Source organism: Triticum urartu, chromosome 3A (assembly GCF_056163025.1).
Source record: "Triticum urartu cultivar PI428250 chromosome 3A, HENAU_Tu73, whole genome shotgun sequence".
In the NCBI taxonomy this organism is placed as follows: Eukaryota; Viridiplantae; Streptophyta; class Magnoliopsida; order Poales; family Poaceae; genus Triticum; species Triticum urartu.
Genome location: NC_141875.1, coordinates 293,381,108 through 293,392,570, shown reverse-complemented (window position 1 = coordinate 293,392,570; position 11,463 = coordinate 293,381,108).

Here is an 11,463-nt window from a genome sequence, read left to right as displayed (position 1 = left end):
CTTTCGTGGGGGCGCACCAGCACACCCACTGGTGTAGCCCCCGAGTTCCAGGCGGGCTGGAACTTCAATGAGAGCTTCTGAATGGTGAACTGTCATTTTTTGTTGTAGGACTATCACAACTTGCACGCGGCCGCCTACAACTCCGGAACCAAGCGCTAGCCAAGCGGACCGCCAATCTGAACCAGAGCCGAGGTAAGTATGCCGTCTTTCAGTGGGGCGCACCATCGCACCCACTGGGTGTAGCCCCCGAGATTCGGGCCGACTGCTGAGCAGTCGGGCCGGATCTTTCGGCAACTATTTGTTTTTGGTTGATGCTGATGTTTCTTTCTTGTCTTGGCAGTGGCCGCTGATACGTTGATAACCCACAAGTATGGGGGATCGCAACAGTTTTCGAGGGTAAAGTATTCAACCCAAATTTATTGATTCGACACAAGGGGAGCCAAGGTTGTCAAAATCGCAATTTTGAATCGGATCGGAGCTCCGATGGTAAGATCGCAAATCGTAGAATCTTCATTATCAGGATCGTAGAAACGTAGATTCTCTGAACTAAAATTGTAGAATCATAGGGGTTAGTTTGGATCGTAAAGTCGTAGAATCGTATAACAGAATCGCGATTCTGACAACCTTGAGGGGAGCCAAAGAATACTCTCAAGTATTAGCAGCTGAGTTGTCAATTCAACCACACCTGGAAACTTAATATCCGCAGCAAAGTATTTAGTACCAAACTAATATGATAATAGTGGTAACGGTAACAAAAGGTAACGGTAGAAAAAATAATGTTTTTGGTATTTTGTAGTGATGATAGCAATAGCAACGGGAAGGTAAATAAGCGGAGAATAATATATGGAAAGCTCGTAGGCAATGGATCAGTGATGGAGAATTATGCCGGATGCGGTTCATCATGTAACAGTCATAACCTAGGGTGACACAGAACTAGCTCTAGTTCATCAATGTAATGTAGGCATGTATTCTGAATATAGTCATACGTGCTTACGGAAAAGAACTTGCATGACATCTTTTGTCCTACCCTCCCGTGGCAGCGGGGTCCTTACGGAAACTAAGGGATATTAAGGCCTCCTTTTAATAGAGAACCGGAACAAAGCATTAACACATAGTGAATACATGAACTCCTCAAACTACGGTCATCACCGGTAAGTATCCCGATTATTGTCACTTCGGGGTTAATGGATCATAACACATAATAGGTGACTATAGACTTGCAAGATAGGATCAAGAATGCTCATATGTTGATGAAAACATAATAGGTTCAGATCTGAAATCATGGCACTCGCGCCATAGTGACAAGCATTAAGCATAGCAAAGTCATAGCAACATCAATCTCAGAACATAGTGGATACTACGGATCAAACCCTAACAAAACTAACTCGATTACATGATAGATCCCATCCAACCCATCACCGTCCAGCAAGCCTACGATGGAATTACTCACGCACGGCAGTGAGCATCATGAAATTGGTGATGGAGGATGGTTGATGATGACGATGGCGACGGATTCCCCTCTCCGGAGCCCCGAACGGACTCCAGATCAGCCCTCCCGAGAGGTTTTAGGGCTTGGCGGCGGCTCCGTTTCGTAAAACGCGATGATTTCTTCTCTCTAATTTTTTCTCCTTGAAACACAATATATAGAGTTGGAGTTGGAGTCGAAGGAGCTCCAGGGGGCCCACGAGGTAGGGGCGCGCCCTGGGGGGTAGGCACGCCCCCACCCTCATGGACAGGTGGTGGGCCCCCTGGCCTTCATCTTTTGCAGGTATTTTTTATATTTTCCAAAAATTTGCTCCATGAAGTTTCAGGTCATTCCGAGAATGTTTGTTTCTGCACATAAATAACACCATGGTAATTCTGCTGAAAACATCATCAGTCCGGGTTAGTTCCATTCAAACCATGGAAGTTATAGTCCAAAACAAGGGCAAAAGTGTTTGGAAAAGTAGATACGAGAGAGACGTATCAACTCCCCCAAGCTTAAACCTTTGCTTGTCCTCAAGCAATTCAGTTGACAAACTGAAAGTGATAAAGAAAAAACTTTTACAAACTCTATTTCCTCTTGTTGTTGTAAATATGTAAAGCCAGCATTCAAGTTTTCAGCAAAGATTATAACTAACCACATTCGCAATGATGCTTAGGTCTCAAGTTTACTTATATCAATAGCATAATCAACTAGCAAGCAATAGTAATAAATCTCGGATGACAACACTTTCTTAAAACAATCATAATATGATATAACAAGATGGTATCTCGCTAGCCCTTTCTGAGACCGCAAAACATAAATGCAGAGCACCTTTAAAAGGCCAAGGACTGACTAGACATTGTAATTCATGGTAAAAGAGATCCAGTCAAGTCATACTCAATATAAACTAACAATAATGAATGCAAATGACAGCGGTGCTCTCCAACTGGTGCTTTTTAATAAGAGGATGATGACTCAGCATAAAAGTAAATAGATAGGCCCTTCGCAGAGGGAAGCAGGGATTTGTAGAGGTGCCAGAGCTCGGTTTTGAAATAGAGGTGAATAATATTTTGAGCGGTATACTTTCATTGTCAACATAACAACCAAGAGATGGCGATATCTTCCGTGCTACACACATTATAGGTGGTTCCCAAACAGAATGGTAAAGTTTATACTCCCCCTTCCACCAACAAGCATCAATACATGGCTTACACGAAACAACGAGTGCCTCCAACTAACAAGAGTCCCAGGGGGAGTTTTGTTTGCAATTATTTTGATTTAGTTTGCATAAAGCATCTCGGTGACCAGCCATTTATCTCATGAGTGAGGAGCGGAGTCCACTCCTCTTGAGAATAACCCGCCTAACATGGAAGATACGGACAACCCTAGTTGATACATGAGCTATTCGAGCATACAAAACAGGATATTAATTTGAAGGTTTAGAGTTTGGCACATACAAATTTACTTGGAATGGTAGGTAGATACCGTATATAGGTAGGTATAGTGGACTCATGTGGAATAACTTTGGGGTTTAAGTAGTTGGATGCACAAGTAGTGTTCCCGCTTAGTATAGGTGAAGGCTAGAAAAAGATTGGGAAGCGACCAGCTAGAGAACGACAACAGTCATGAACATGCATTAAAATTAATCAACACCAAATGCAATCATGAGTAGGATATAATCCACCATGAACATAAATATCGTGAAGGCTATGTTGATTTTGTTTCAACTACATGGGTGAACATGCACCAAGTCAAGTCACTTAAATCATTCATAGGAGGATACCACCCTATCATACCAGATCATAACCATTTTAATAGCATGTTGGCACGCAAGGTAAACCATTATAACTCATAGCTAATCAAGCATGGCACAAGAAACTATGATCTCTTGGTGTCATTGCAAACATGTTTATTCATAATAGGCTGAATCAGGAACGATGAACTAATCATATTTACAAAAACAAAAGAGGCCGAGTTCATACCAGCTTTTCTCATCTCAGCCAGTCCATCATATATCGTCATAATTGCCTTTCACTTGCACGACTGAACGATGTGAATAATAATAATAGTGCACGTGCATTGGACTATGCTGGAATCTGCAGGCATTCAATAAATAGGAGAAGACAAGGCAATATGGGCTCTTTTGTCAGACAAACAATAATGCATATAAGAGCCACTTCAACAATTTAATTAAGATCTTCTCCTATCGACCCCCAAAGGAAAGAAAAGAAATAAAACTATTTACACGGGAAAGCTCCCAACAAGAAAAAGAAGAACATGAAATATTTTGGGGTTTTCTTCTTTTTAATTACAACTACAAGCATGGAAATTAAACTAACTAAAAGCTACAACTAATTTTTTTGGTTTTTTCTTAAGGTTTATTAAACACACAAGAAGAAAGCATAAAAAGGAAAATAAACTAGCATGGATGATACAATGAAAAAGTATGAGCACCGACATCTAGCAATGAGTGTGTGGACATAAATGTAATGCCGGTGGGAAATACGTACTCCCCCAAGCTTAGGATTTTGGCCTAAGTTGGTCTATGGCCACTGCTGGCCTGGAGGATATCCATAATAATAGTTGGGGTCGCACTGAGAAGAAGAAGAGGAAGACTCGGCTTGCCACTGGCTGACAATCATTTCCGGATCCCACTGGTAATTAGACTGTCGTGAAGGATCAACTTGTGGTTCCGGCTCTGGCTCCACGGCTGGTGTAGGGTTCCGGTAGGCGTGAATATCCTTCAACAGAACAAGGTGCGTGCCTGAAGATAAATCAAACAAAGAAGGAGTAGGCAGGGTAATATTCTCAGGATGATGTTTATTAAAGAACAATTGATATTTAAGCTCTCCTTCCCTATTCTTAACAATAAAATCATGTGCCACCATACTTTTATAATGTAGATAAACATGAGGGAGCACTCTTTCTTCCTTCTCATAATGGCTAATATGTATGTTAAAATGTGCAGCTAGGTGTGAAGCATAGATCCCTCCAAAGATGGGCCCCTTTGTACGGTTCAGACTTAACCGTTTGGCAATAACGCCGCCCATACTAACAGAGTTATCACCATATAAACCATGGAGCAAAATAATAATATCAGGGATACTAAGGTTTCCACAGTTTCTGTGACCAATTATGCAACGACTAGCAAATAATGCAAAATAACGTAAAACAGGAAAATGTATGCTAGTGATTCGTGCATCGGAAACCTTCCTTGTTTCCCCTACGGTGATAGTATCAATAAACCCCTCCACATCATCATGATGTGGTTCTTCTGTCTTACCCCCAAAAGGGACCAAACAAATTCGACAGAAATCATAAAGTGACATCTCCTTATGCTCATCATATAAATGGAACTCTACCATAGGTGGTGAGCTCCTAGAATGGAAACGAAAGTTTTGCACAAAGGTATTTGTGAGTAAGAGATACTGATCGCATTGGTTGTGGAGGAAAGCGGTGAGGCCTGCATTTTTAGCCAGTTCATGAAAATCTTCATAAATCCCGGCTGCTCTCAAGAAATCATCGGAAGGCCATTCACACGCCCGAACCTCCGCGGTGCGAGGCAGATTATACTTAGGCTTTGGTGCCTTTTCCTTCGAGCTTTGGCTCGATGAGCCCCTCAAAAGTCTCCTCATCATTTTCTGAAAAATTCTAAAATTTTTGTAACTTCAAAATAAAAGTAAACCAAACTCAATAATATTGATAGCAACTACTCCTACAAGTGGCTAGGGCCTATATCATGCATCAAAACTACTTTTGACCATATAAGTTTCACATGCAAGCTCAAGAACAAGGTCACCTAAGCAGAAAAAATTTGCAATGAATAAAGCACTAGAACAAAAACTAATTGGACCAATGGAGGAGTCACATACCAAGGAACAATCTCCCCAAGCAGTTTTGTGAGAGGTGCTTTGAGCAAGGAGATCAAAAATGGCAGCAAAGTGAGCTAGAACTCGTGCTTGAGCTGGATGTTCATGTTTGGGGGAGGAAGGAGTGTATGGGTGAAAGGATAAGTGGAGGAGGGCCACCGTGGGCCCACGAGGCAGGGGGGGCGTGCCCAGGGGGTAGGGCGCGCCCTCTACCCTCGTGGGCAGGTGGTTGACCCCCTGCTGTGTTCTCAGTGCCAAATATTCTCAAATATTCTGGAAAAAATCATATTTAAATTTCAGGGCATTTGGAGAACTTTTATTTTCAAGGTATTTTTATATTGCACGGATAATCAGATAACAGACAGAAAAATATTTATTTTTATTTTATTTAATATAAATAACAGAAAGTAAAAGTGGGGTACAGAAGGTAGTGCCTTCTAGTTTCATCCATCTCATGATCATCAAAAGGAATCCACTAACAAGGTTGATCAAGTCTTGTTAACGAACTCATTCCGAATAACATGGAACCAGAGAAATTTCGAATAACACTATGTTACCTCAACGGGGATATGCACATCCCCAATAATAAGAATATCATATTTCTTCTTGACAGTAGGAAGAGGAAATTCAAAACCTCCAAATATAATCAATGGAATTTTTCCAATAGAGTTGATACTATGAACATGAGGTTGTTTACTCGAAAAGTGTACCGTATGCTCATTACCATTAACATGAAAAGTGACATTGCCTTTAGTGCAATCAATAACAGCCCCTGCAGTATTCAAAAAGGGTCTTCCAAGAATAATAGACATACTATCGTCCTCGGGAATATCAAGAATAACAAAGTCCGTTAAAATAGTAACGTTTACAACTACAAAAGGCACATCCTCACAAATACCGACAGGTATAGCAGTTGATTTATCAGCCATTTGCAAAGATATTTCAGTAGGTGTCAACTTATTCAAATCAAGTCTACGATATGAGAGGCATAAGACTAACACCGGCTCCAAGATCACATAAATTAGTTTTAACATAGTTTCTTTTAATAGAGCATGGTATAGTAGGTACTCCTGGATCTCCAAGTTTCTTAGGTATTCCACCTTTAAAAGTATAATTAGCAAGCATGGTGGAAATTTCAGTTTCTGGTATCTTTCTTTTATTTGTAACAATATCTTTCATATACTTAGCATAAGGATTCATTTTGAGCATATCAGTTAATCGCATACGCAAAAAGATAGGTCTAGTCATTTCAGCTAAGCGCTCAAAATCCTCATCATCCTTTTTCTTGGATGGTTTGGGAGGAAAAGGCATGGATTTCTGAATCCATGGTTCTCTTTCTTTACCATGTTTCCTAGCAAAAAAGTCTTTCTTATCATAACATTGATTCTTTGATTGTGGGTTATCAAGATCAACGACAGGTTCAATTTCTATATCATTATCAATACTAGGTTGAGCATCATCATGAACATTATCATTAACATTATTACTAGTTTCAGGTTCATTACCAGATTGTGTTTCAGCATCAGAAATAGAAATATCATTTGGATTCTCAGGTGTTTCAATAACAAGCTCACTAGAAGCATGCAAAGTCCTATCATTTTTCTTTTTTGTTCTTTTTAGAAGGACTAGGTGCATCTATATTATTTCTCTGAGAATCTTGCTCAATTCTCATAGGATGGCCTTCAGGATACAAAGGTTCTCGAGTCATTCGACCACCTCTAGTCATAACTCTAACAACATTATCATTATTCTTACTATTCAATTCATTGAGCAAATCATTTTGAGCTTTAAGTACTTGTTCTACTTGAGTGGTAACCATAGAAGCATGATTACTAATAAGTTTAAGTTCACCTTTGACATTAGCCATATAATCACCCAATTGTTCAAGCATATTTGAATTGTATTTCAATTGTCTACCAAAATAAGCATTAAAATCTTCTTGCTTAGCCATAAATGTATCAAACTCATCTAAGCATGGGCTATCAAATTTAGTAAATGGGATTTCAGCTTTATCATATCTACAAAGAGAATTTACCTTTACTACCTGTGTCGGGTTATCAAGACCATGAGTTTCTTCAATAGGTAAAGGATTAAGATCATATGTTTCTTCAATAGGCGGTAAATTAAGACCATGTATTTCTTCAATAGGGGGTAAATTCTTAACATCTTCAGCTTTAATGCCTTTTTCTTTCATAGATTTCTTTGCCTCTTGCATATCTTCAGGACTGAGAAATAGAATACCCCTCTTCTTCGGAATTGGTTTAGGAATAGGCTCAGGAGTTGGCTCCGGAGGTGTCCAATTATTTTCATTTTTCAACATATTATTCAATAGAATTTCAGCTTCATCCGGTGTTCTTTCCCTGAAAATAGAACCAGCACAACTATCCAGGTAATCTTTGGAGGCATCGGTTAGTCCATTGTAAAAGATATCAAGTATTTCATTTTTCTTAAGAGGATGATCAGGCAAAGCATTAAGTAATTGGAGAAGCCTCCCCCAAGCTTGTGGGAGACTCTCTTCTTCAATTTGCACATAATTATATATATCCCTTAAAGCAGCTTGTTTCTTATGAGCAGGGAAATATTTAGCAGAGAAGTAATAAATCATATCCTGGGGACTACGCACACAACCAGTATCAAGAGAATTAAACCATATCTTAGCATCACCCTTTAATGAGAACGGAAATATTTTAAGGATATAAAAGTAATGAGTTCTCTCACCTTTAGTGAACATGGTGGCTATATCATTTAATTTACTAAGATGTGCCACAACAGTTTCAGATTCATAGCCACGAAAAGGATCAGATTCAACCAAAGTAATTATATCAGGATCAACAGAGAATTCATAATCCTTCTCAGTAACAGAGATAGGTGAAGTAGCAAAAGGAGGGTCAGGTTTCATCCTAGCATTTAGAGATTGCTTGTTCCATTTAGCTAATAACCTCTTAAGTTCGTATCTATCTTTGCAAGCTAAAATAGCTAAAGAAGCTTATTTATCAAAAACATAACCCTCAGGAATAACTAGCAAGTCTTCATCATCAATTTCATCAGTATTATAAGATTCAATATTTTCAATCTCTCTAGCCCTAGCAAGTTGTTCATTAAGAAATTCACCAAGTGGCACAGTAGTATCGAGCATAGAAGTAGTTTCATCATAAGTATCATGTATAGCAGAAGTAGCATCACCAATAACATGCGACATATCAGAACGAATAGCAGAAGCAGGTTTAGGTGTCGCAAGCTTACTTAAAACAGAAGGTGAATCTAGTGCAGAGCTAGATGGCAGTTCCTTACCTCCCCCCGTAGCTGAGGGATAAATCTTAGTTCTCGGATCTTTCATGTTCTTCATAATGATAAGCAGATATAAATCCCAAGTGACTCAAAGAATAGAGCTATGCTCCCCGGCAACGGCGCCAGAAAATAGTCTTGATAACCCACAAGTATAGGGGATCGCAACAGTTTTCGAGGGTAAAGTATTCAACCCAAATTTATTGATTCGACACAAGGGGACCAAAGAATACTCTCAAGTATTAGCAGCTGAGTTGTCAATTCAACCACACCTGGAAACTTAATATCTGTAGCAAAGTATTTAGTAGCAAAGTAATATGATAATAGTGGTAACGGTAACAAAAGGTAACGGTAGCAAAAGTAATGTTTTTGGTATTTTGTAGTGATGATAGCAATAGCAATGGGAAAGTAAATAAGCGGAGAACAATATATTGAAAGCTCGTAGGCAATGGATCAGTGATGGAGAATTATGCCGGATGCGGTTCATCATGTAAAAGTCATAACCTAGGGTGACACAGAACTAGCTCTAGTTCATCAATGTAATGTAGGCATGTATTCCGAATATAGTCATACGTGCTTACGGAAAAGAACTTGCATGACATCTTTTGTCCTACCCTCCCGTGGCAGCGGGGTCCTTACGGAAACTAAGGGATATTAAGGCCTCCTTTTAATAGAGAACCAGAACAAAGCATTAATACATAGTGAATACATGAACTCCTCAAACTACGGTCATCACCGGTAAGTATCCCGATTATTGTCACTTCGGGGTTAACGGATCAGAACACATAATAGGTGACTATAGATTTTCAAGATAGGATCAAGAACACTCATATATTGATGAAAACATAATAGGTTCAGATCTGAAATCATCGCACTCGGGCCCTAGTGACAAGCATTAAGCACATCAAAGTCATAGCAACATCAATCTCAGAACATAGTGGATACTAGGGATCAAACCCTAACAAAACTAACTCGATTACATGATAGATCCCATCCAACCCATCACCGTCCAGCAAGCCTACGATGGAATTACTCACGCACGACGGTGAGCATCATGAAATTGGTGATGGAGGATGGTTGATGATGACGATGGCGACGGATTACCCTCTCTGGAGCCCCGAACGGACTCCAGATCAGCCCTCCCGAGAGGTTTTAGGGCTTGGCGGCGGCTCCGTATCGTAAAACGTGATGATTTCTTCTCTCTGATTTTTTTCTCCCCGAAACACAATATATAGAGTTGGAGTTGGAGTCGGAGGAGCTCCAGGGGGCCCACGAGGTAGGGGGGCGCCCTATGGGGGCAGGCGCGCCTCCCACCCTCGTGGACAGGTGGTGGGCCCCCTGGCCTTCATCTTTTGCAGGTATTTTTTATATTTTCCAAAAAGTTGCTCCGTGAAGTTTCAGGTCATTCCGAGAACGTTTGTTTCTGCACATAAATAACACCATGGTAATTCTGCTGAAAACAACATCAGTCCGGGGTAGTTCCATTCAAATCGTGCAAGTTAGAGTCCAAAACAAGGGCAAACGTGTTTGGAAAAGTAGATACGACGGAGACGTATCATACATCCATCTTGCATCATGTTTTCTTATTGTTATTTATGATGTTTTCATCCATAATAATGCTTTTTGGATTAATTCTAATGCCTTTTCTCTCATAATATGCAAGCTATACACAAAGAGGGAGAATTCCGGCAGCTGGAAATCTGGACCTGGAAAAGCTACGCCAGGCCACCTAATATGCACAACTCCAAACAAGATGGAACTTCACGGAGATTTTTTATCAAATATATGAAGAATATTGGTACAAATAACTACCGAAGGGGGTCCACCAGGTCAGCACAACCCACCTGGGCGCGCCAAGGATCCCAGGCGCGCCCTGGTGGGTTGTGCTCACCCAGGCCCACCTTCGGTGCCCATCTCCTAGTATATGAGTCAATTTGACCTAGAAAAAATTAAGAGAGTACTTTCGGGATGGAGCACCACCGTCATGAGGCGGAAGTTGGGTAGGAGCACTTTTGCCCTCCTGTGGAGCGATTTCGTCGGGGGGAACTTCCCTCCCGGATGGGGAAATCATCGTCATGATCATCACCAACAACTCTCCCATCTTGGGAGGGCAAACTCCATCAACATATTCAACAACACCATCTCATCTCAAACCCTAGTTTTTCTCCTATGTTTAATCTTGTTACCAGAACAATAGATTGGTGCTTGTGGGTGACTAGTAGTGTTGATTACATCTTGTAGTTGATTACTATATGGTTTATTTGGTGGAAGATTATATGTTCAGATACAATATGAGATTTAATACCCCACTGATCTTGCCATGATTATCATTTGTGAGTAGTTACTTTTGTTCTTGAGTGTCACGGGAGAAATAATGTTGCAAGTAATGATGTGCACTTGATATGTGTTCGATATTTTGATAGCATGTATGTTGTGATTCCCTTAGTGGTGTCATGTGAACGCCGACTACATGACACTTCACCATATTTGGGCCTAAGGGAATGCATTGTGGAGTAGCAATTAGATGATGGGTTGCGAGAGTGACAGAAGCTTAAACCCCAGTTTATGCGCTATTCCATAAGGGACCGATTGGATCCAAATGTTTAATGCTATGTTTAGAATTTATTCTTAATACTTTTCTCGTAGTTGCGGATGCTTGCGGGAGGTTTAATAAGTAGGAGGGTTCTTCAAGTAAGAACAACACCTAAGCACCGGTCCACCCACATATCAAATTATCAAACTACTGAACACGAATTAAGCCAACATGATGAAAGTGACTAGGTGAAAATCCCATGTACCCTCAAGAACGCTTTGCTTATCAGAAGAGACCGTTTTGGCCTGTCC